A 21,581-nucleotide genomic window follows, 5' to 3' on the forward strand; every position below is an offset into this window, starting at 1 on the left:
CGCCCAAGATGAGCCCACTTTCCTTGTGGAATGGGCTTTTACAGATTTTGGCTGTGGCAGGCCTGCCACAGAATGTGCAAGCTGAATTGTACTACAAATCCAACGAGCAATAGTCTGCTTAGAAGCAGGAGCACCCAGCTTGTTGGGTGCATACAGGATAAACAGCGAGTCAGATTTTCTGACTCCAGCCGTCCTGGAAACATATATTTTCAGGGCCCTGACTACGTCCAGCAACTTGGAATCCTCCAAGTCCCTAGTAGCCGCAGGTACCACAATAGGCTGGTTTAAGTGAAACGCTGAAACCACCTTAGGGAGAAATTGAGGACGAGTCCTCAATTCTGCCCTGTCCGTATGAAAAATTAGGTAAGGGCTTTTATAGGATAAAGCCGCCAATTCTGAGACACGCCTGGCTGAAGCCAGGGCTAACAGCATTACCACTTTCCATGTGAGATATTTTAAGTCCACAGTGGTGAGTGGTTCAAACCAATGTGATTTTAGGAACCCCAAAACTACATTGAGATCCCAAGGTGCCACTGGAGGCACAAAAGGAGGCTGTATATGCAGCACCCCCTTGACAAACGTCTGAACTTCAGGAACTGAAGCTAGTTCTTTCTGGAAGAAAATCGACAGGGCCGAAATTTGAACCTTAATGGACCCTAATTTTAGGCCCATAGACAGTCCTGTTTGCAGGAAATGCAGGAAACGACCCAATTGAAATTCCTCTGTAGGGGCCTTCCTGGCCTCACACCACGCAACATATTTACGCCAAATACGGTGATAATGTTGCACAGTTACATCCTTCCTGGCTTTGATCAGGGTAGGGATGACTTCATCCGGAATGCCTTTTTCCTTCAGGATCCGGCGTTCAACCGCCATGCCGTCAAACGCAGCCGCGGTAAGTCTTGGAACAGACAGGGTCCCTGCTGGAGCAGGTCCTTTCTTAGAGGTAGAGGCCACGGGTCCTCCGTGAGCATCTCTTGAAGTTCCGGGTACCAAGTCCTTCTTGGCCAATCCGGAGCCACGAGTATAGTCCTTACTCCTCTCCTTCTTATGATTCTCAGTACCTTGGGTATGAGAGGCAGAGGAGGGAACACATACACTGACTGGTACACCCACGGTGTTACCAGAGCGTCCACAGCTATTGCCAGAGGGTCCCTTGTCCTGGCGCAATATCTGTCTAGTTTTTTGTTGAGGCGGGACGCCATCATGTCCACCTTTGGTTTTTCCCAACGGTTCACAATCATGTGGAAGACTTCTGGGTGAAGTCCCCACTCCCCCGGGTGGAGGTCGTGTCTGCTGAGGAAGTCTGCTTCCCAGTTGTCCACTCCCGGAATGAACACTGCTGACAGTGCTATCACATGATTTTCCGCCCAGCGAAGAATCCTTGCAACTTCCGTCATTGCCCTCCTGCTTCTTGTGCCGCCCTGTCTGTTTACGTGGGCGACTGCCGTGATGTTGTCCGACTGGATCAACACCAGCTGACCCTGAAGCAGAGGCCTTGCTTGACTTAGGGCATTGTAAATGGCCCTTAGTTCCAGGATATTTATGTGAAATGACGTTTCCATGCTTGACCACAAGCCCTGGAAATTTCTTCCCTGTGTGACTGCTCCCCAGCCTCTCAGGCTGGCATCCGTGGTCACCAGGACCCAGTCCTGAATGCCGAATCTGCGGCCCTCTAGAAGATGAGCACTCTGCAACCACCACAGGAGAGACACCCTTGTCCTTGGAGACAGGGTTATCCGCTGATGCATTTGAAGATGCGATCCGGACCATTTGTCCAGCAGATCCCACTGAAAAGTTCTTGCGTGGAATCTGCCGAATGGAATCGCTTCGTAAGAAGCCACCATTTTTCCCAGGACCCTTGTGATGCACTGACACTTGGCCTGGTTTTAGGAGGTTCCTGACTAGCTCGGATAACTCCCTGGCTTTCTCCTCCGGGAGAAACACCTTTTTCTGGACTGTGTCCAGAATCATCCCTAGGAACAGCAGACGTGTCGTCGGAATCAGCTGCGATTTTGGAATATTTAGAATCCACCCGTGCTGTCGTAGTACTACTTGAGATAGTGCTACTCCGACCTCTAACTGTTCCCTGGACCTTGCCCTTATCAGGAGATCGTCCAAGTAAGGGATAATTAAGACGCCTTTTCTTCGAAGAAGAATCATCATTTCGGCCATTACCTTGGTAAAGACCCGGGGTGCCGTGGACAATCCAAACGGCAGCGTCTGAAACTGATAGTGACAGTTCTGTACCACAAACCTGAGGTACCCTTGGTGAGAAGGGCAAATTGGGACATGGAGGTAAGCATCCTTGATGTCCAGAGACACCATATAGTCCCCTTCTTCCAGGTTCGCTATCACTGCTCTGAGTGACTCCATCTTGAATTTGAACCTTTGTATGTAAGTGTTCAAGGATTTCAGATTTAAAATAGGTCTCACCGAGCCGTCCGCCTTCGGTACCACAAACAGCGTTGAATAATACCCCTTTCCCTGTTGTAGGAGGGGTACCTTGATTATCACCTGCTGGGAATACAGCTTGTGAATGGCTTCCAATACCGCCTCCCTGTCGGAGGGAGACGTTGGTAAAGCAGACTTCAGGAACCGGCGAGGGGGAGACGTCTCGAATTCCAATTTGTACCCCTGAGATACTACCTGCAGGATCCAGGGGTCCACTTGCGAGTGAGCCCACTGCGCGCTGAAATTCTTGAGACGGGCCCCCACCGTGCCTGAGTCCGCTTGTAAGGCCCCAGCGTCATGCTGAGGACTTGGCAGAAGCGGGGGAGGGCTTCTGTTCCTGGGAAGAGGCTGCCTGCTGCAGTCTTTTTCCCCTTCCTCTGCCCCGGGGCAGATATGAGTGGCCTTTTGCCCGCTTGCCCTTATGGGGACGAAAGGACTGAGCCTGAAAAGACGGTGTCTTTTTCTGCTGAGAGGTGACCTGGGGTAAAAAGGTGGATTTCCCAGCCGTTGCCGTGGCCACCAGGTCCGATAGACCGACCCCAAATAAACTCCTCCCCTTTATACGGCAATACTTCCATATGCCGTTTGGAATCCGCATCACCTGACCACTGTCGCGTCCATAACCCTCTTCTGGCAGAAATGGACATCGCACTTACTCTTGATGCCAGAGTGCAAATATCCCTCTGTGCATCTCGCATATATAGAAATGCATCCTTTAAATGCTCTATAGTCAATAATATACTGTCCCTGTCCAGGGTATCAATATTTTCAGTCAGGGAATCCGACCAAGCCACCCCAGCACTGCACATCCAGGCTGAGGCGATTGCTGGTCGCAGTATAATACCAGTATGTGTGTATATACTTTTTAGGATATTTTCCAGCTTCCTATCAGCTGGTTCCTTGAGGGCGGCCGTATCAGGAGACGGTAACGCCACTTGTTTTGATAAGCGTGTGAGCGCCTTATCTACCCTAGGGGGTGTTTCCCAACGCGCCCTAACCTCTGGCGGGAAAGGGTATAATGCCAATAATTTTTTAGAAATTAGCTGTTTTTTATCGGGGGAAACCCACGCTTCATCACACACCTCATTTAATTCATCTGATTCAGGAAAAACTACGGGTAGTTTTTTCACACCCCACATAATACCCTTTTTTGTGGTACTTGTAGTATCAGAAATGTTCAAAACCTCCTTCATTGCCGTGATCATGTAACGTGTGGCCCTACTGGAAAATACGTTTGTTTCCTCACCGTCGACACTGGAGTCCGTGTCTGGGTCTGTCTGGGTCTGTGTCGACCATCTGAGGTAACGGGCGCTTTAGAGCCCCTGACGGTGTTTGAGACGCCTGTACAGGTAATAACTGATTTGCCGGCTGTCTCATGTCGTCAACAGTCTTTTGTAAAGTGCTGACGCTATCACGTAATTCCTTCCATAAGACCATCCAGTCAGGTGTCGACTCCCTAGGGGGTGACATCACTATTACAGGCAATTGCTCCGCCTAGATTTTCCTCCTCAAACATGTCGACACAACGTACCGACACACAGCGCACACACAGGGAATGCTCTGATAGAGGACAGGACCCCACTAGCCCTTTGGGGAGACAGAGGGAGAGTTTGCCAGCACACACCAGAGCGCTATATATATACAGGGAGAACCTTATATAAGTGTTTTTCCCTTATATAGCTGCTGTATTGATTTATCTGCCAAATTAGTGCCCCCCCTCTCTTGTTTTACCCTGTTTCTGTAGTGCAGGACTGCAGGGGAGAGTCAGGGAGCTTCCCTCCAACGGAGCTGTGAGGGAAAATGGCGCCAGTGTGCTGAGGAGATAGGCTCCGCCCCCTTCTCGGCGGCATTTCTCCCGCTTTTTTAAGGAAAAACTGGCAGGGGTTAAATGCATCCATATAGCCCAGGAGCTATATGTGATGCATTTTTTGCCATCTAAGGTGTTTTTATTGCGTCTCAGGGCGCCCCCCCCAGCGCCCTGCACCCTCAGTGACCGGAGTGTGAAGTGTGCTGAGAGCAATGGCGCACAGCTGCGGTGCTGTGCGCTACCTTATTGAAGACAGGACGTCTTCTGCCGCCGATTTCCCGGACCTCTTCTGTCTTCTGGCTCTGTAAGGGGGCCGGCGGCGCGGCTCTGGGACCCATCCATGGCTGGGCCTGTGATCGTCCCTCTGGAGCTAATGTCCAGTAGCCTAAGAAGCCCAATCCACTCTGCACGCAGGTGAGTTCGCTTCTTCTCCCCTTATTCCCTCGGTGCAGTGAACCTGTTGCCAGCAGGATTCACTGAAAATAAAAAACCTATACTTAAACTTTTTCACTAAGCAGCTCAGGAGAGCCACCTAGTGTGCACCCTTCTCGTTCGGGGACAAAAATCTAACAGAGGCTTGGAGGAGGGTCATAGGGGGAGGAGCCAGTGCACACCAGGTAGTCCTAAAGCTTTTACTTTTGTGCCCAGTCTCCTGCGGAGCCGCTATTCCCCATGGTCCTTTCGGAGTTCCCAGCATCCACTAGGACGTCAGAGAAAATAGAATTTAATTCCTTTGACGCAGGGAAGGTTAGCGAGGCTTTCTTATTTTCAGTGAAGTAAGCCTCCTCAACCTGCTCGGGTGTTGTATCAGCAATATTGAACACATCCCTAACAGCCTCTATCATCAACTGCACCCCTTTTGCAAGCGATGCAGCCTCCCGCAACACATCCCCATCACCGTCTGTAGTATTAGAATCGGTATCGTTATCATCCTGCATGATCTGTGCAAGAGCACGTTTATGTGAATATACAGCGGGGAGCTCTGATGTACCAGAACTGGGCCAGACTGTCAGAGTTCTGTAAAGCCTGAGTTGCAGATTAATTTTGTGCAACCCCATTTGAAATCTGAGAAATCATAGATTTGATAGAGGATAACCACTCAGGCTCCTTTGCTGGAATCTGTGCTTAACCAGTGCAATCCTGATTACATGGAATGGAATCATCCTGAGAGGACATATCCTCTGCAGCATATGACAGAGTCCCTGGACATTGCTTAATGAAGACCACAAACACTCCACACACACACAGGGGAGGACAGACAGAGTTTGACCCCAAAGAATGGCAAGAGACATACAGAGAATGGAGCCAACCCACACAAGCGCTTTTAATAAAGGGAGACTGTGTAACCTTAATAGGTTACACAGTCGTTTTGAAGCCTCCCCTTCCCCCCATCTTCTACAACCCCCTGGTACCGTGAGAGATAGCTGGAGTTGCTTTGAAGGGATAGCGCTGTGCAGGCAGGAAAATGGCGCTGAACGCTGCTCTGTCTGCTCTAAGGAGAAGCTCCATCCCCAAAATGGCGCGGTCTTCCCACTCTTCCTAGGATTATACTGGCCTGAGGATATATGCTGGCTGAGATCCCAGGACCCCGACAGGCTGTGTGACCAGTGTAGGGTGTAGGCGCTGGCTCAGGGCGCCCCTCACAGTGCCGCACTATGTACCGCTGAACCTCCGGAGCACAGTTAATACTGCGCTCCTACCCTGATGCCGCCATCTTCACACCGGCTCCCCGCTTGCTAGGGGGGTCGGTGACTCACTCGCCACTGATCTTCAGCTCTGTAAGGGGGTGGTGGCATGCTGCTGGGGTGAGCGATCTCGAGGCGGGGAACGATCTATCCCCTCAGTAGCTCAGTGTCCTGTCAGCGGAGATAGTGGCTCAGACCCCGCAGGGCGGACACTACTCCCCCCCTTAGTCCCACGAAGCAGGAAGGCTGTTGCCAGCAGCCTCCCTGTAAAATAATAAACTCTAAAATAAACTTTACTAGAGAAACTCTGGAGAACTCCCCTAGCTGTGACCGGCTCCTCGGGCACATTTTCTAAACTGAGTCTGGCAGGAAGGGCATAGAGGGAGGAGCCAGCCCACACTCTCAAACTCTTAAAGTGCCAATGACTTCAGGTGGACCAGTCTATACCCCATGGTACTAATGTGGATCCCAGCATCCGCTAGGACGTAAGAGAAAGCAACATACAATCCAACCATACCCATGCACCAGCATTGAAGATTGGAATAACAAAAACTGACAGAAATATAGTAAAGTCAGCAATCACACTAGCAATCAGTCACGTGTTATACATTGGTATAATAATCAATATGAGCACATCATCAACTACAACTACATTTTAAGTATGTAGGAGAAAATATTCGTGCATCATGTTTAAACAGATCTACCGTATTCCGACGCATTGCGAAAGAAACAGTAAATGTATACAGACTCATATGCAATTGGCACTTATCCAACTATTCATACTCAAAAGGGTAGATAGAGACTTAGTGCTGTATTACTCGTACTCAGTAGAGTGGGATACAGGGAGACTCACATCGCTTCCTCGACCGATCAATACGTTAGCGGACACTGAGTGGATCCAGACACTACTAGTGTACACTGCCGTTCCATGAACCTATAGTGAATAGACGCTCAGTGAACAGACGCACCAGGTCACACAGCCACCTATGTTGCGACTGGGTCTCCTTCGTGTACAGCGTCTGAGACGGAAGCGGGAAACAGTTCATGGCGTTAGACTCGGAGGAAACTGGTCATGTACCGGGGGGAGGGGCGACCAGGAGAGCGTCTGAGTCCTCACTGCTGACATCAACCCTAGGGATCGCGGCCTCATACTATTCCTGGAGCCTCTGATCCCTAAGGCCTAGCGGGGTGGCAGCCATGTCAGAGACTGTTTGATAATGTCCTCCCAAAACAGTGCGGCTGTGTTCGTATTCCCCTACTAAGCATAACCGATGCCTTACTTTCTCCCCGTGCTCCGGCCACAGCCTGGTAACGTCTAATGGACCTGCTAGTATATCAGACACAGACGCCCGCCGAAACAGCACTGTACTCGTGGGTAGGCATTGTCGCGACCCGGCAGATAGTTGTTGGAGCGACTCTTTCTAAGGTACGTATAAGACGCTGTTTAGAAAGATAACGCAAGAAAAAATATTAAGACTATAAAAATAAAATAAGAAAGCTTAGTGCTGCTAAAAACCAGCAGCCCTCTGACCATGGTCCGGCTCCTGCCGCACCAAATAAAAAACTGATTTGCCTGAGCCAGGAGGCGGGGATATATGGATGGGCCCATTGCATGCTGGGAGGCCGGAAAGGCTTTGACCGATTGGTACAAATCCGCTGTCGCTTCATAATATCCCATTGTTATCCTGTGGAAAATCTGTGGACCCTGCCGGGGAAAAACTGCATTTTCCGATTTTTAGGTCGAATCTGGATTTGACCTATTCAAGTCAGCTGCCATTTTTCAGACTTTTCGGGAAAACATATGGATAGGCGGATTAGCCGCGTATCCACGTGTTTTGTCAAATATGCTGGCATTTTCGTCAGGTTTTTAGCCCGTTTTCGACAATGCCAATTCGACTATAAAAAAAGTCGGATCGGCATTGTCGTACACGGGCTAAATCTGTCGGAAATGGAAAAGGAAGTTTGTGGGAACCGCACTAGTCAAAAATTTATTAATGAATACGTATGGATAGTGTTCTCTGAAAAACTGAATTTATATTTCAGAAATTACTTCTGATTTAGGTAACAGTACACATGAAAGATTTTAGATCTTTTAAAGTGTATATATGAGTTACTATTCAGTGGTGCTCCTTTGAGTCAAGGAGTATCAGAACAAATACCAAAAGAAGAGAAAATGGACAACAGTAGACTCTTATTTGGGAGCACTCTAATTCAGATGGACTAATTTGTTTCAATACCTTATATTAGTAAAATCATATTTTTATTAAATTCATATTAAAATATAATTATAGGAGTTCAATTTATATCAATGTGGATCAAAACTTAGGCAAAAATATTGTAGAAATTAGAATATATAGTAGCGCAAATGCTACAATATAAATTAAGCAGGAAATATCTCTCCTATGGCCACTAAGATGTCACATTGTAATCATAGCGTTATCTATTGTGAGAGGTATGACCATCAGTCATTCTGCAGAAATCCTATGGGGAAGTTTTTATTGCAGAGATTTAAATCATAAGTGATAAAGATGGAAGCCATATTTGTTCATAAGACTCCATTTTTAATTGACATCTGATAATCTGTTTCTAATTGTTTTAGCTTAGTGCTGATACAGGAAAAAGTACAATACATTGTAATTTGTTTGAACCCATATTGTGAAGTTATGACCTTTAGCTAAGATATATTTTAAGGTAATTTCCTAGCAGAAATATTATGTCAGCAGCTAGACATATAAGCTTCAAAGGGTATTTATCAGTTTGCGGTATAGCAGGTGTGAAAACATAACCAGACATATATGTAGGTTACGAGCTTAGCAAAAATCCCCAGATATTCTACTTAAAGAGCACATACAGTATAGGAATTTTAGACATTGGTAAACATGTTACGTAAAAGATAGGCGTTTATTAACCAATAGGATTAGAAAGTATGTTAACCAATAGAGTTAAAGCGATTATTAACCAATAGGATTAAGCTTTGTGTAAGGAAATTACGACACTGTATGCAAATATGTATTCCTTTATAATATGCTGTTTCCAGGAAATAATAAGAATTTACTTACCGATAATTCTATTTCTCATAGTCCGTAGTGGATGCTGGGAACTCCGTAAGGACCATGGGGATTAGCGGCTCCGCAGGAGACTGGGCACAAAAGTAAAAGCTTTAGGACTACCGGGTGTGCACTGGCTCCTCCCCCTATGACCCTCCTCCAAGCCTCAGTTAGGATACTGTGCCCGGACGAGCGTACACAATAAGGAAGGATTTTGAATCCCGGGTAAGACTCATACCAGCCACACCAATCACACTGTACAACTTGTGATATGAACCCAGTTAACAGCATGATAACAGAGGAGCCTCTGAAAAGATGGCTCACAACAATAATAACCCGATTTTTGTAACAATAACTATGTACAAGTATTGCAGACAATCCGCACTTGGGATGGGCGCCCAGCATCCACTACGGACTATGAGAAATAGAATTATCGGTAAGTAAATTCTTATTTTCTCTGACGTCCTAGTGGATGCTGGGAACTCCGTAAGGACCATGGGGATTATACCAAAGCTCCCAAACGGGCGGGAGAGTGCGGATGACTCTGCAGCACCGAATGAGAGAACTCCAGGTCCTCCTCAGCCAGGGTATCAAATTTGTAGAATTTAGCAAACGTGTTTGCCCCTGACCAAGTAGCTGCTCGGCAAAGTTGTAACGCCGAGACCCCTCGGGCAGCCGCCCAAGATGAGCCCACCTTCCTTGTGGAATGGGCTTTTACAGATTTAGGCTGTGGCAGGCCTGCCACAGAATGTGCAAGCTGAATTGTACTACAAATCCAACGAGCAATAGTCTGCTTAGAAGCAGGAGCACCCAGCTTATTGGGTGCATACAGGATAAACAGAGAGTCAGATTTCCTGACTCCAGCCGTCCTGGAAACATATATTTTCAGGGCCCTGACTACGTCCAGCAACTTGGAGTCCTCCAAGTCCCTAGTAGCCGCAGGCACCACAATAGGCTGGTTCAAGTGAAATGCTGAAACCACCTTAGGGAGAAATTGAGGACGAGTCCTCAATTCCGCCCTGTCCGTATGAAAAATTAGGTAAGGGCTTTTATAGGATAAAGCCGCCAATTCTGAGACACGCCTGGCTGAAGCCAGGGCTAACAACATTACCACTTTCCAAGTGAGATATTTTAAGTCCACAGTGGAGAGTGGTTCAAACCAATGTGATTTTAGGAAACCCAAAACTACATTGAGATCCCAAGGTGCCACTGGAGGCACAAAAGGAGGCTGTATATGCAGTACCCCCTTGACAAACGTCTGAACTTCAGGAACTGAAGCCAGTTCTTTCTGGAAGAAAATCGACAGGGCCGAAATTTGAACCTTAATGGACCCTAATTTTAGGCCCCTAGCCAGTCCTGTTTGCAGGAAATGTAGGAAACGACCCAGTTGAAATTCCTCTGTAGGGGCCTTCCTGGCCTCGCACCACGCAACATATTTACGCCAAATCCGGTGATAATGTTGCACGGTTACATCCTTCCTGGCCTTGATCAGGGTAGGGATGACTTCATCCGGAATGCCTTTTTCCTTCAGGATCCGGCGTTCAACCGCCATGCCGTCAAACGCAGCCGCGGTAAGTCTTGGAACAGACAGGGTCCCTGCTGAAGCAGGTCCTTTCTTCGAGGTAGAGGCCACTTCTCTGTGAGCATCTCTTGAAGTTCCGGGTACCAAGTCCTTCTTGGCCAATCCGGAGCCACGAGTATAGTCCTTACTCCTCTCCTTCTTATGATCCTCAGTACCTTGGGTATGAGAGGCAGAGGAGGGAACACATACACTGACTGGTACACCCACGGTGTTACCAGAGCGTCCACAGCTATTGCCTGAGGGTCCCTTGACCTGGCGCAATACCTGTCCAGTTTTTTGTTGAGGCGGGACGCCATCATGTCCACCTTTGGTTTTTCCCAATGGTTCACAATTATGTGGAAGACTTCTGGGTGAAGTCCCCACTCCCCCGGATGGAGGTCGTGTCTGCTGAGGAAGTCTGCTTCCCAGTTGTCCACTCCCGGAATGAACACTGCTGACAGTGCTATCACATGATTTTCCGCCCAGCGAAGAATCCTTGCAACTTCTGTCATTGCCCTCCTGCTTCTTGTGCCGCCCTGTCTGTTTACGTGGGCGACTGCCGTGATGTTGTCTGACTGGATCAGCACCGGCTGACCTTGAAGCAGAGGTCTTGCTAGGCTTAGAGCATTGTAGATGGCCCTTAGCTCCAGGATATTTATGTGGAGTAATGTCTCCAGGCTTGACCACAAGCCCTGGAAATTTCGTCCCTGTGTGACTGCTCCCCAGCCTCTCAGGCTGGCATCCGTGGTCACCAGGACCCAGTCCTGAATGCCGAATCTGCGGCCCTCTAGAAGATGAGCACTCTGCAACCACCACAGGAGAGACACCCTTGTCCTTGGTGACAAGATTATCCGCTGATACATCTGAAGATGCGACCCGGACCATTTGTCTAGCAGATCCCACTGGAAGGTTCTTGCGTGGAATCTGCCGAATGGGATTGCTTCGTAAGAAGCCACCATCTTTCCCAGGACCCTTGTGCATTGATGCACTGAGACTTGGCCTGGTTTTAGGAGATTTCTGACTAGTTCGGATAACTCCCTGGCTTTCTCCTCCGGGAGAAACACCTTTTTCTGGACTGTGTCCAGGATCATCCCTAGGAATAGGAGTCGGGTAGTCGGGATCAGCTGAGATTTTGGAATATTGAGAATCCAACCGTGCTGGCGCAGCACTATCTGAGATAGTGCTACCCCGACTTCCAACTGTTCCCTGGATCTTGCCCTTATCAGGAGATCGTCCAAGTAAGGGATAACTAAAACTCCCTTCCTTCGAAGGAGTATCATCATTTCGGCCATTACCTTGGTAAAGACCCGGGGTGCCGTGGACAATCCAAACGGCAGCGTCTGAAACTGATAGTGACAGTTCTGTACCACAAACCTGAGGTACCCTTGGTGAGAAGGGCAAATTGGGACATGTAGGTAAGCATCTTTGATGTCCAGAGACACCATATAGTCCCCGTCTTCCAGGTTTGCAATCACTGCTCTGAGTGACTCCATCTTGAATTTGAACCTTTGTATGTAAGTGTTCAAGGATTTTAGGTTTAAAATTGGTCTCACCGAGCCGTCCGGCTTCGGTACCACAAATAGTGTGGAATAGTACCCCTTTCCCTGTTGTAGGAGGGGTACCTTGATTATCACCTGCTGGGAATACAGCTTGTGAATGGCATCCAATACTGCCTCCCTGTCTGAGGGAGACGTCGGTAAAGCAGACTTTAGAAAACGGCGAGGGGGATACGTCTCGAATTCCAATTTGTACCCCTGAGATACCACTTGAAGGATCCAGGGGTCCACTTGCGAGTGGGCCCACTGCGCACTGAACTTCTTGAGACGGGCCCCCACCGTGTCTGCTTGTAAAGCCCCAGCGTCATGCTGAGGACTTTGCGGAGGCGGGAGAGGGCTTTTGTTCCTGGGAACTGGCTGTATGTTGCAGCCTTTTTCCTCTCCCTCTGCCACGGGGCATAAATGAGGCGCCTTTTGCCCGCTTGCCCTTATGGGGCCGAAAGGACTGCGCCTGATAATACGGCGTCTTCTTAGGTTGAGAAGCTACCTGGGGTAAAAATTTGGATTTTCCAGCAGTTGCCGTGGCTACCAGGTCTGATAGACCTACCCCAAATAACTCCTCCCCCTTATAAGGCAATACTTCCATGTGCCTTTTAGAATCCGCATCACCTGACCACTGCCGCGTCCATAAACCTCTTCTAGCAGAAATGGACAGCGCGCTAACTCTTGATGCCAGTCGGCAAATATCCCTCTGTGCATCACGCATATATAGAAATGCATCCTTCAAATGCTCTATAGTCAGTAATATATTGTCCCTATCTAGGGTATCAATATTTTCAGTCAGGGAATCCGACCACGCCAGGCCCGCACTGCACATCCAGGCTGAGGCGATTGCTGGTCGCAGTATAACACCCGTGTGAGAGTATATACATTTTAGGATATTCTCCAGCTTTCTATCGGCAGGTTCCTTTAGGGCGGCCGTATCAGGAGAGGGTAGTGCTACCTGTTTTGACAAACGTGTGAGCGCTTTATCCACCCTAGGGGGTGTTTCCCAACGTGCCCTATCCTCTGGCGGGAAAGGGTACGATGCCAATAACCTTTTAGGAATTATCAGTTTTTTATCGGGGGAAACCCACGCCTCATCACACACTTCATTTAATTCCTCGGATACAGGAAAAAATAAGATTTTACTTACCGATAAATCTATTTCTCATAGTCCGTAGTGGATGCTGGGGACTCCGTCAGGACCATGGGGAATAGCGGCTCCGCAGGAGACAGGGCACAAAAGTAAGCTTTTAGGATCACATGGTGTGTACTGGCTCCTCCCCCTATGACCCTCCTCCAAGCCTCAGTTAGGTACTGTGCCCGGACGAGCGTACACAATAAGGAAGGATCTTGAATCCCGGGTAAGACTCATACCAGCCACACCAATCACACCGTACAACTTGTGATTTGAACCCAGTTAACAGTATGATAACAATGAAGTAGCCTCTAAAAAAGATGGCTCACAACAATAATAACCCGATTTTTTTTTTTTTGTAACAATAACTATGTACAAGTAATGCAGACAATCCGCACTTGGGATGGGCGCCCAGCATCCACTACGGACTATGAGAAATAGATTTATCGGTAAGCAAAATCTTATTTTCTCTAACGTCCTAGTGGATGCTGGGGACTCCGTCAGGACCATGGGGATTATACCAAAGCTCCCAAACGGGCGGGAGAGTGCGGATGACTCTGCAGCACCGAATGAGAGAACGCCAGGTCCTCCTCAGCCAGGGTATCAAATTTGTAGAATTTAGCAAACGTGTTTGCCCCTGACCAAGTAGCTGCTCGGCAAAGTTGTAAAGCCGAGACCCCTCGGGCAGCCGCCCAAGATGAGCCCACCTTCCTTGTGGAATGGGCATTTACAGATTTTGGCTGTGGCAGGCCTGCCACAGAATGTGCAAGCTGAATTGTACTACAAATCCAACGAGCAATAGTCTGCTTAGAAGCAGGAGCACCCAGCTTTTTGGGTGCCTACAATATAAACAGCAAGTCAGACTTTCTGACTCCAGCCGTCCTGGAATTATATATATATATATATATATATATATATATATATATATATATATATATATATTTTCAGGGCCCTGACAACGTCTAGCAACTTGGAGTCCTCCAAGTCCCTAGTAGCCGCAGGCACCACAATAGGTTGTTTCAGGTGAAACGCTGACACCACCTTAGGAAGAAACTGGGGACGAGTCCGCAGTTCTGCCCTGTCCGAATGGAAAATCAAATATGGGCTTTTGTAAGACAAAGCCGCCAATTTTGACAATCGCCTGGCCGAGGCCAGGGCCAACAGCATGGTCACTTTCCATGTGAGATATTTCAAATCCACAGATTTGAGTGGTTCAAACCAATATGATTTGAGGAATCCCAACACTACGTTGAGATCCCACGGTGCCACTGGAGGCACACAAGGGCTGTATATGCAATACTCCCTTGACAAACGTCTGGACTTCAGGAACTGAAGCCAATTCTTTCTGGAAGAAAATCTATAGGGCCGAAACTTGAACCTTAATGGACCCCAATTTGAGGCTCATAGACACTCCTGTTTGCAGGAAGTGCAGAAATCGACTTAGTTGAAATTTTTTCGTGGGGCCTTCCTGGCCTCACCCACGCAACATATTTTTACCACATGTGGTGATAACGTTGTGCGGTCACCTCCTTCCTGGCTTTGACCAGGGTAGGTATGACCTCTTCCGGAATGCCTTTTCCCTTAGGATACGGCGTTCAAACCGCCATACCGTCAAACGCAGTCGCGGTAAGTCTTGGAACAGACAAGGTCCCTGCTGGAGCAGGTCCTTTCTTAAAGGCCGATGCCACGGTTCCTCTTGGAACAGACATGGTACTTGCTGAAAGCAAATCCCTTCTTAGCTCCCGAGGCCATTAGTCCTCTGTGAGCATCTCTTGAAGTTCCGGTTACCAAGTCCCTCTTGGCCAATCCGGAGCCACGAGTATAGTTCTTACTCCTCTATGTCTTATAATTCTCAATACCTTGGTTATGAGAAGCAGAGGAGGGAACACATACACCGACTGTTACACCCACGGTGTTACCAGGACGTCCACAGCTATCGCCTGAAGGTCTCGTGACCTGGCGCAATACCTGTCCCATTTTTTGTTCGGGCGGGACGCCATCATGTCCACCTTTGGTCTTTCCCAACGGTTCACAATCATGCGGAAAACTTCCCGATGAAGTTCCCACTCTCCCGGGTGGAGGTCGTGCCTGCTGAGGAAGTCTGCTTCCCAGTCGTCCACTCCCGGAATGAACACTGCTGACAGTGCTATCACATGATTTTCCGCCTAGCGAAAAATCCTTGCAGTTTTGCCACTGCCCTCCTGCTTCTTGTGCCGCCCTTTCTGTTTACGTGGGCGACTGCCGTGATGTTATCCCACTGGATCAATACCGGCTGACCTTGAAGCAGAGGTCTTGCTAAGCTTAGAGCATTATAAATTTGCTCTTAGCTCCAGTATATTTATGTGGAGAGAATTCTCCAGACTTGATCACACTCCTTGTGTGACTGCTCCCCAGCCTCTCAGGCTGGCCTCCGTGGTCACGAGCATCCAATCCTGAATGCCGAATCTGCGGCCCTCTAGAAGATGAGCACTCTGTAATCACCACAGGAGAGACACCCTTGTCCTTGGATATAGGGTTATCCGCTGATGCATCTGAAGATGCGATCCGGACCATTTGTCCAGCAGATCCCACTGAAGAGTTCTTGCGTGAAATCTGCCGAATGGAAGCGCTTCGTAATAAGCCACCATTTTTACCAGGACTCTTGTGCAATGATGCACTGACACTTTTCCTGGTTTTAGGAGGATCCCGATTAGCTCGGATAACTCCCTGGCTTTCTCCTCTGGGAGAAACACCTTTTCCTGGACTGTGTCCAGAATCATCCCTAGGACCAGCAGACGTGTCGTCGGAACTGCGGTTTTGGAATATTTAGAATCCACCCGTGCTGTCGTAGAACTACTTGAGATAGTGCTACTCCGACCTCCAACTGTTCTCTGGACCTTGTTCTTATCAGGAGGTCGTCCATTTTCTTTGAAGACGAATCCTCCTTTCGGTCATTACCTTGGTAAGGACCCGGGGTGCCTTGGACAATCCAACGGCATCGTCTTGAAACTGATAGTGACAGTTCTGTACCACGAACCTGAGGTACCCTTGGTGAGAAAAGGCAAATTTTGGGACATGGAGGTAAGCATCCCTGATGTCCCGGGACACCATATAGTCCCCTTGTTCTTTGCTATCACGGCTCTGAGTGACTCCATCTGGATTTGAACCCTTGTAAGTGTTCAAATTTTTCAGATTTAGAATAGGTCTCACCTAGCCTTCAGTACCACCATATAGTGTGGAGTAATACCCCTTTCCTTGTTGTCGGAGGGGTAATTTTATTATCACCTGCTGGGAATACAGCTTGTGAATTGTTTTCAATACTGCCTCCCTGTCGGAGGGAGACATTGGTACAGCAGACTACAGGAACCTGCGAGGGGGGAAACCTCTCGACATTCCAATCTGTACCCCTTGGATACTACTTGTAGGATCCAGGGGTCCTGTACGGTCCCAGCGTCATGCTGAGAACTTGGTAGAAGCGGTGGAGGGCTTCTGTTCCTGGGAATGGGCTGCCTGCTGCAGTCTTCTTCCCTTTCCTCTATCCCTGGGCAGATATGACTCTTATAGGGACGAAAGGACTGAGGCTGAAAAGACTGTGTCTTTTTCTGCAGAGATGTGACTTAGGGTAAAAAACGGTGGATTTTCCAGCAGTTGCCCTGGCCACCAGGTCCCATGGACCGACCCCAAATAACTCCTCCCCTTTATACGGCAATACATCTTTGTGCCGTTTGGAATCTGCATCACCTGACCACTGTCGTGTCCATAAACATCTTCTTGCAGATATGGACATCGCATTTACTCTTGATGCCAGAGTGCAAATATCCCTCTGCGCATCTCGCATATATAGAAATGCATCCTTTAAATGCTCTATAGTCAATAAAATACTGTCCCTGTCAAAGGTATCAATATTTTTAGTCAGGGAATCCGACCAAGCCACCTCAGCTCTGCACATCCAGGCTGAGGCGATCGCTGGTCGCAGTATAACACCAGCATGTGTGTGTATACATTTTAGGATATTTTTCAGCCTCCTATCAGCTGGCTCCTTAAGTACGGCCCTATCCGTAGATGGTACCGCTACTTGTTCTGATAAGCGTGTGAGCGCCTTATCCACCCTGAGGGGTGTTTCCCACCGCGCCTTAACTTCTGGCGGGAAAGGGTATACCGCCAATAATTTTCTATCGGGGGAAACCCACGCATCATCACACACTTCATTTAAATTTATCCGATTCAGGAAAAACTACAGGTAGTTTTTTCACCTCACACATAATACCCTTTTTTGTGGTACTTGGAGTATCAGAAATATGTAACACCTCCTTCATTGCCCTTAACGTGTGGCCCTAAAAGAAAATACGTTTGTTTCTTCACCGTCGACACTGAAATCAGTGTCCGTGTCTGGGTCTGTGTCGACCGACTGAGGTAAATGGGCATTTTACAGCCCCTGACGGTGTTTGAGACGCCTGGACAGATACTAATTTGTTCGCCGGCCCTCTCATGTCGTCAACCGGCTTGCAGCGTGTTGACATTGTCACGTAATTTCCATAAATAAGCCATCCATTCCGGTGTCGACTCCCTAGAGAGTGACATCACCATTACAGGCAATTTGCTCCGCCTCCTCACCAATATTTTCCTCATACATGTCGACACACACGTACCGACATACAGCACACACATAGGGAATGCTCTGATAGAGGACAGGACCCACTAGCCCTTTGGGGAGACAGAGGGAGAGTTTGCCAGCACACACCAAAACGCTATAATTATCCAGGGACAACCTTTATATAAGTGTTCCTCTTATAGCATTTTAATATATATACATATCGCCAAATCAGTGCCCCCCCTCTCTGTTTTAACCCTGTTTCTGTAGTGCAGTGCAGGGGAGAGCATGGGAGCCTTCCCACCAGCCTTTCTGTGAGGGAAAATGGCGCTGTGTGCTGAGGAGAATAGGCCCCGCCCCCTTTTCGGCGGGCTTCTTCTCCGGAGTTTTAGATATCTGGCAGGGGTTAAATACATCCATATAGCCTCAAGGGCTATATGTGATGTATTTTTCGCCATACAGGTATTATACATTGCTGCCCAGGGCGCCCCCCTCCAGCGCCCTGCACCCTCCGTGACCGCTGTGTGAAGTGTGCTGACAACAATGGCGCACAGCTGCAGTGCTGTGCGCTACCTGATGAAGACTGAGAGTCTTCTGCCGCCTGGTTCCGGACCTCTTCATCTTCAGCGTCTGCAAGGGGGGTCGGCGGCGCGGCTCCGGGACGAACCCCAGGGCGAGCCCTGTGTTCCGACTCCCTCTGGAGCTATGTCCAGTAGCCTAAGAATCCAATCCATCCTGCACGCAGGTGTTTTGAAAATCTCTCCCCTAAGTCCCTCGATGCAGTGAGCCTGTTGCCAGCAGGACTCACTGAAAATAAAGAACCTAAAAACTTTTTCTAAGTAACTCTTTAAGAGAGCCACCTAGATTGCACCCTTCTCGGCCGGGCACAAAAACCTAACTGAGGCTTGGAGGAGGGTCATAGGGGGAGGAGCCAGTACACACCATGTGATCCTAAAAGCTTACTTTTGTGCCCTGTCTCCTGCGGAGCCGCTATTCCCCATGGTCCTGACGGAGTCCCCAGCATCCACTAGGACGTTAGAGAAACTACAGGCAGTTTTTTCTCACCAAACATAATACCCTTTTTAGTGGTACTTGTATTATCAGAGATATGCAATACATTTTTAATTGCTTCAATCATGTAACGTGTGGCCCTAGTGGAAGTCACGTTTGTCTCATCATCGTCGACACTGGAGTCAGTATCCGTGTCTGTGTCTGCCATTTGAGGTAACGGGCGTTTTAAAGCCCCTGATGGCGTTTGAGACCCTTGGACAGGCACAAGCTGAGTAGCCGGCTGTCCCATGTCGTCAACTGTCTGTCGTAACGAGCTGACACTGTCACGCAATTCCTTCCATAAGCTCATCCACTCGGGTGTCGACTCCCCAGGGGGTGACAACTGTATAATAGGCAATTGCTCCGCCTCCATCTCATTTTCCTCCTCAAACATGTCGACACAATCGTACCGACACACCGCACACACACAGGGAATGCTCTGATAGAGGACAGGACCCCACTAGCCCTTTGGGAAGACAGAGGGAGAGTATGCCAGCACACACCAGAGCGCTATATATAAACAGGAATACCACTATAAAATGTGCTTTTCCTTTATAGCTGCTGTTAGTATCAAAACTGCGCCAAATTAGTGCCCCCCTCTCTTTTTTACCCTTTTCTGTAGTGCAGGACTGCAGGGGAGAGTCAGGGAGACGTCCTTCCAGCGGAGCTGTGATGGAAAATGGCGCCTGTGTGCTGAGGAGATAGGCTCCGCCCCCTTCTCGGCGGCCTTTTCTCCCGCTTTTTTTTTAAAGTTCTGGCAGGGGTTAAAATACATCCATATAGCCCTGGGGGTTATATGTGGTGTATTTATGCCAGCCAAGGTGTTTTACATTGCTGCTCAGGGCGCCCCCCCCTAGCGCCCTGCACCCTCAGTGACCGGAGTGTGAAGTGTGCCTGAGTAACAATGGCGCACAGCTGCAGTGCTGTGCGCTACCTTGTTGAAGACCGATGTCTTCTGCCGCCGATTTTTCCGGACCTCTTCTTGCTTCTGGCTCTGTAAGGGGGCCGGCGGCGCGGCTCTGGGACCGAGCTCCGAGGCTGGGCCTGTGTTCGGTCCCTCTGGAGCTAATGGTGTCCAGTAGCCTAAGAAGCCCAATCCACTCTGCAGTTCAGGTGAGTTCGCTTCTTCTCCCCTTAGTCCCTCGATGCAGTGAGCCTGTTGCCAGCCGGTCTCACTGAAAATAAAAAACCTAAAACTAAAACTTTCACTAAGAAGCTCAGGAGAGCCCCTAGTGTGCACCCTTCTCGGCCGGGCACAAAAATCTAACTGAGGCTTGGAGGAGGGTCATAGGGGGAGGAGCCAGTGCACACCAGGTAGTCCTAAAGCTTTTACGTTTGTGCCCAGTCTCCTGCGGAGCCGCTAATCCCCATGGTCCTTACGGAGTTCCCAGCATCCACTAGGACGTCAGAGAAAAACCTGCTCTGTTATTTCTTATCAAACACACGTGGTTAGTTATTACAAAGGTTACTTTGTTTTCTGGTCACTGGCTGCAGCCATGAATGAACCAGATCCTGACCGGTTGAGTGTGTGCTTGAGCTTGGATCAGCAAGGGGTGCCCTGTCCTGGAGCTACCTTTATCATAAGTCATACAAATCTGAATGCCAGTTGATGTTCTTTATCAGTGACACATAGATGGGCAGCAAAATTTATTGCAGTACCAGAGTGTTCCAAGGTGGTCTCCCATCCAAGTACTGGCCCGGCCCTCCACTGCTTAGCTTCCAAGATCGGGAGAGATTGGGCATCTCCAGTGGGTATGTCCGCAAATGTTATGCTTGCCTCTCTTGTCACTCTAATTGGATGAGCTGAAAATGAGGGTTGTTGTATATTCACAATGGTAAGAGAAACACACGTGTGACATTTGGGCCCATAGGCAAAAATTTGGGTATAGCAGTTATGTGGAAGAGCAAAATGAATACCACAATTTTCAATGCAATCTTGTCTTATATACCCAATAATACGTAAATTAGGTCACCAGTCTGATCATTATACAGCACTGAGTACCATTTCATATATGTACAAAAGTGGTAACTAAGCACATATAGTTCATACAGTCATGTAGCCGTGATAGTGATTTATGCAGTGATATATACAAAAAAAACAGCAAATTATATGCAGTACCAGGGTGTTGCAAGGTGGTCTCCCATCCAAGTAATGACCCGGCCCACCACTATTTAGCATTCATGCTCAGATGCAAATAAGCACCTATAGTGGGGTATATCCGCAAGTATAATGCTTGTCACTGCATTACCAACACAAGGCAGATGATACAATCAACCACAATATAAAAACATATGAGCTGAGTATATACCCAGCGGCACAGACCAAATCCTCAATTACCACATATAATGGTTATCTTCTATGCAAAAAATTTCAAACAATAAATATCCTCAGATAGGAGTAAATGCATAGGACTAATGGATTAGACCAATAATACCAAGTATCCTATATTTCCACCGATGTATACAAAAGGGACAGCAATTTTTGCAGTACCAGGGTGCTCCAAGGTGGTCTCCTATCCAAGTACCAACCCTGTCCTCCACTATTTTGCATTCATGCTCAGGTGCAAACAAACACTACTAGTGAAGTATATCCGCAAGTACTGTATAATGCTTGTCACTGCATCACTAACCCAGAATAGGTAATGCAATCACTTCACAACAATGATATATGAGCCAAGCATACATTTAGCGGCATAGGTCAAGAAATCGGATACTGCATATAGTTGTTATC

General features: G+C 48.3%; 1 protein-coding gene and 1 pseudogene across 1 annotated transcript in view; both read right to left on the reverse strand.

The window, feature by feature from the left end:
• RTKN2 (rhotekin 2) overlaps window positions 1-21,581 on the reverse strand; it is a 414,584-nt gene that overhangs the window by 235,085 nt on the left and 157,918 nt on the right. The window lies entirely within an intron of this gene.
• Window positions 20,498-20,616, reverse strand: LOC134898418 (5S ribosomal RNA; annotated as a pseudogene).

The sequence above is a fragment of the Pseudophryne corroboree genome, chromosome 3 (assembly GCF_028390025.1).
Source record: "Pseudophryne corroboree isolate aPseCor3 chromosome 3, aPseCor3.hap2, whole genome shotgun sequence".
Lineage (NCBI taxonomy): Eukaryota > Metazoa > Chordata > Amphibia > Anura > Myobatrachidae > Pseudophryne > Pseudophryne corroboree.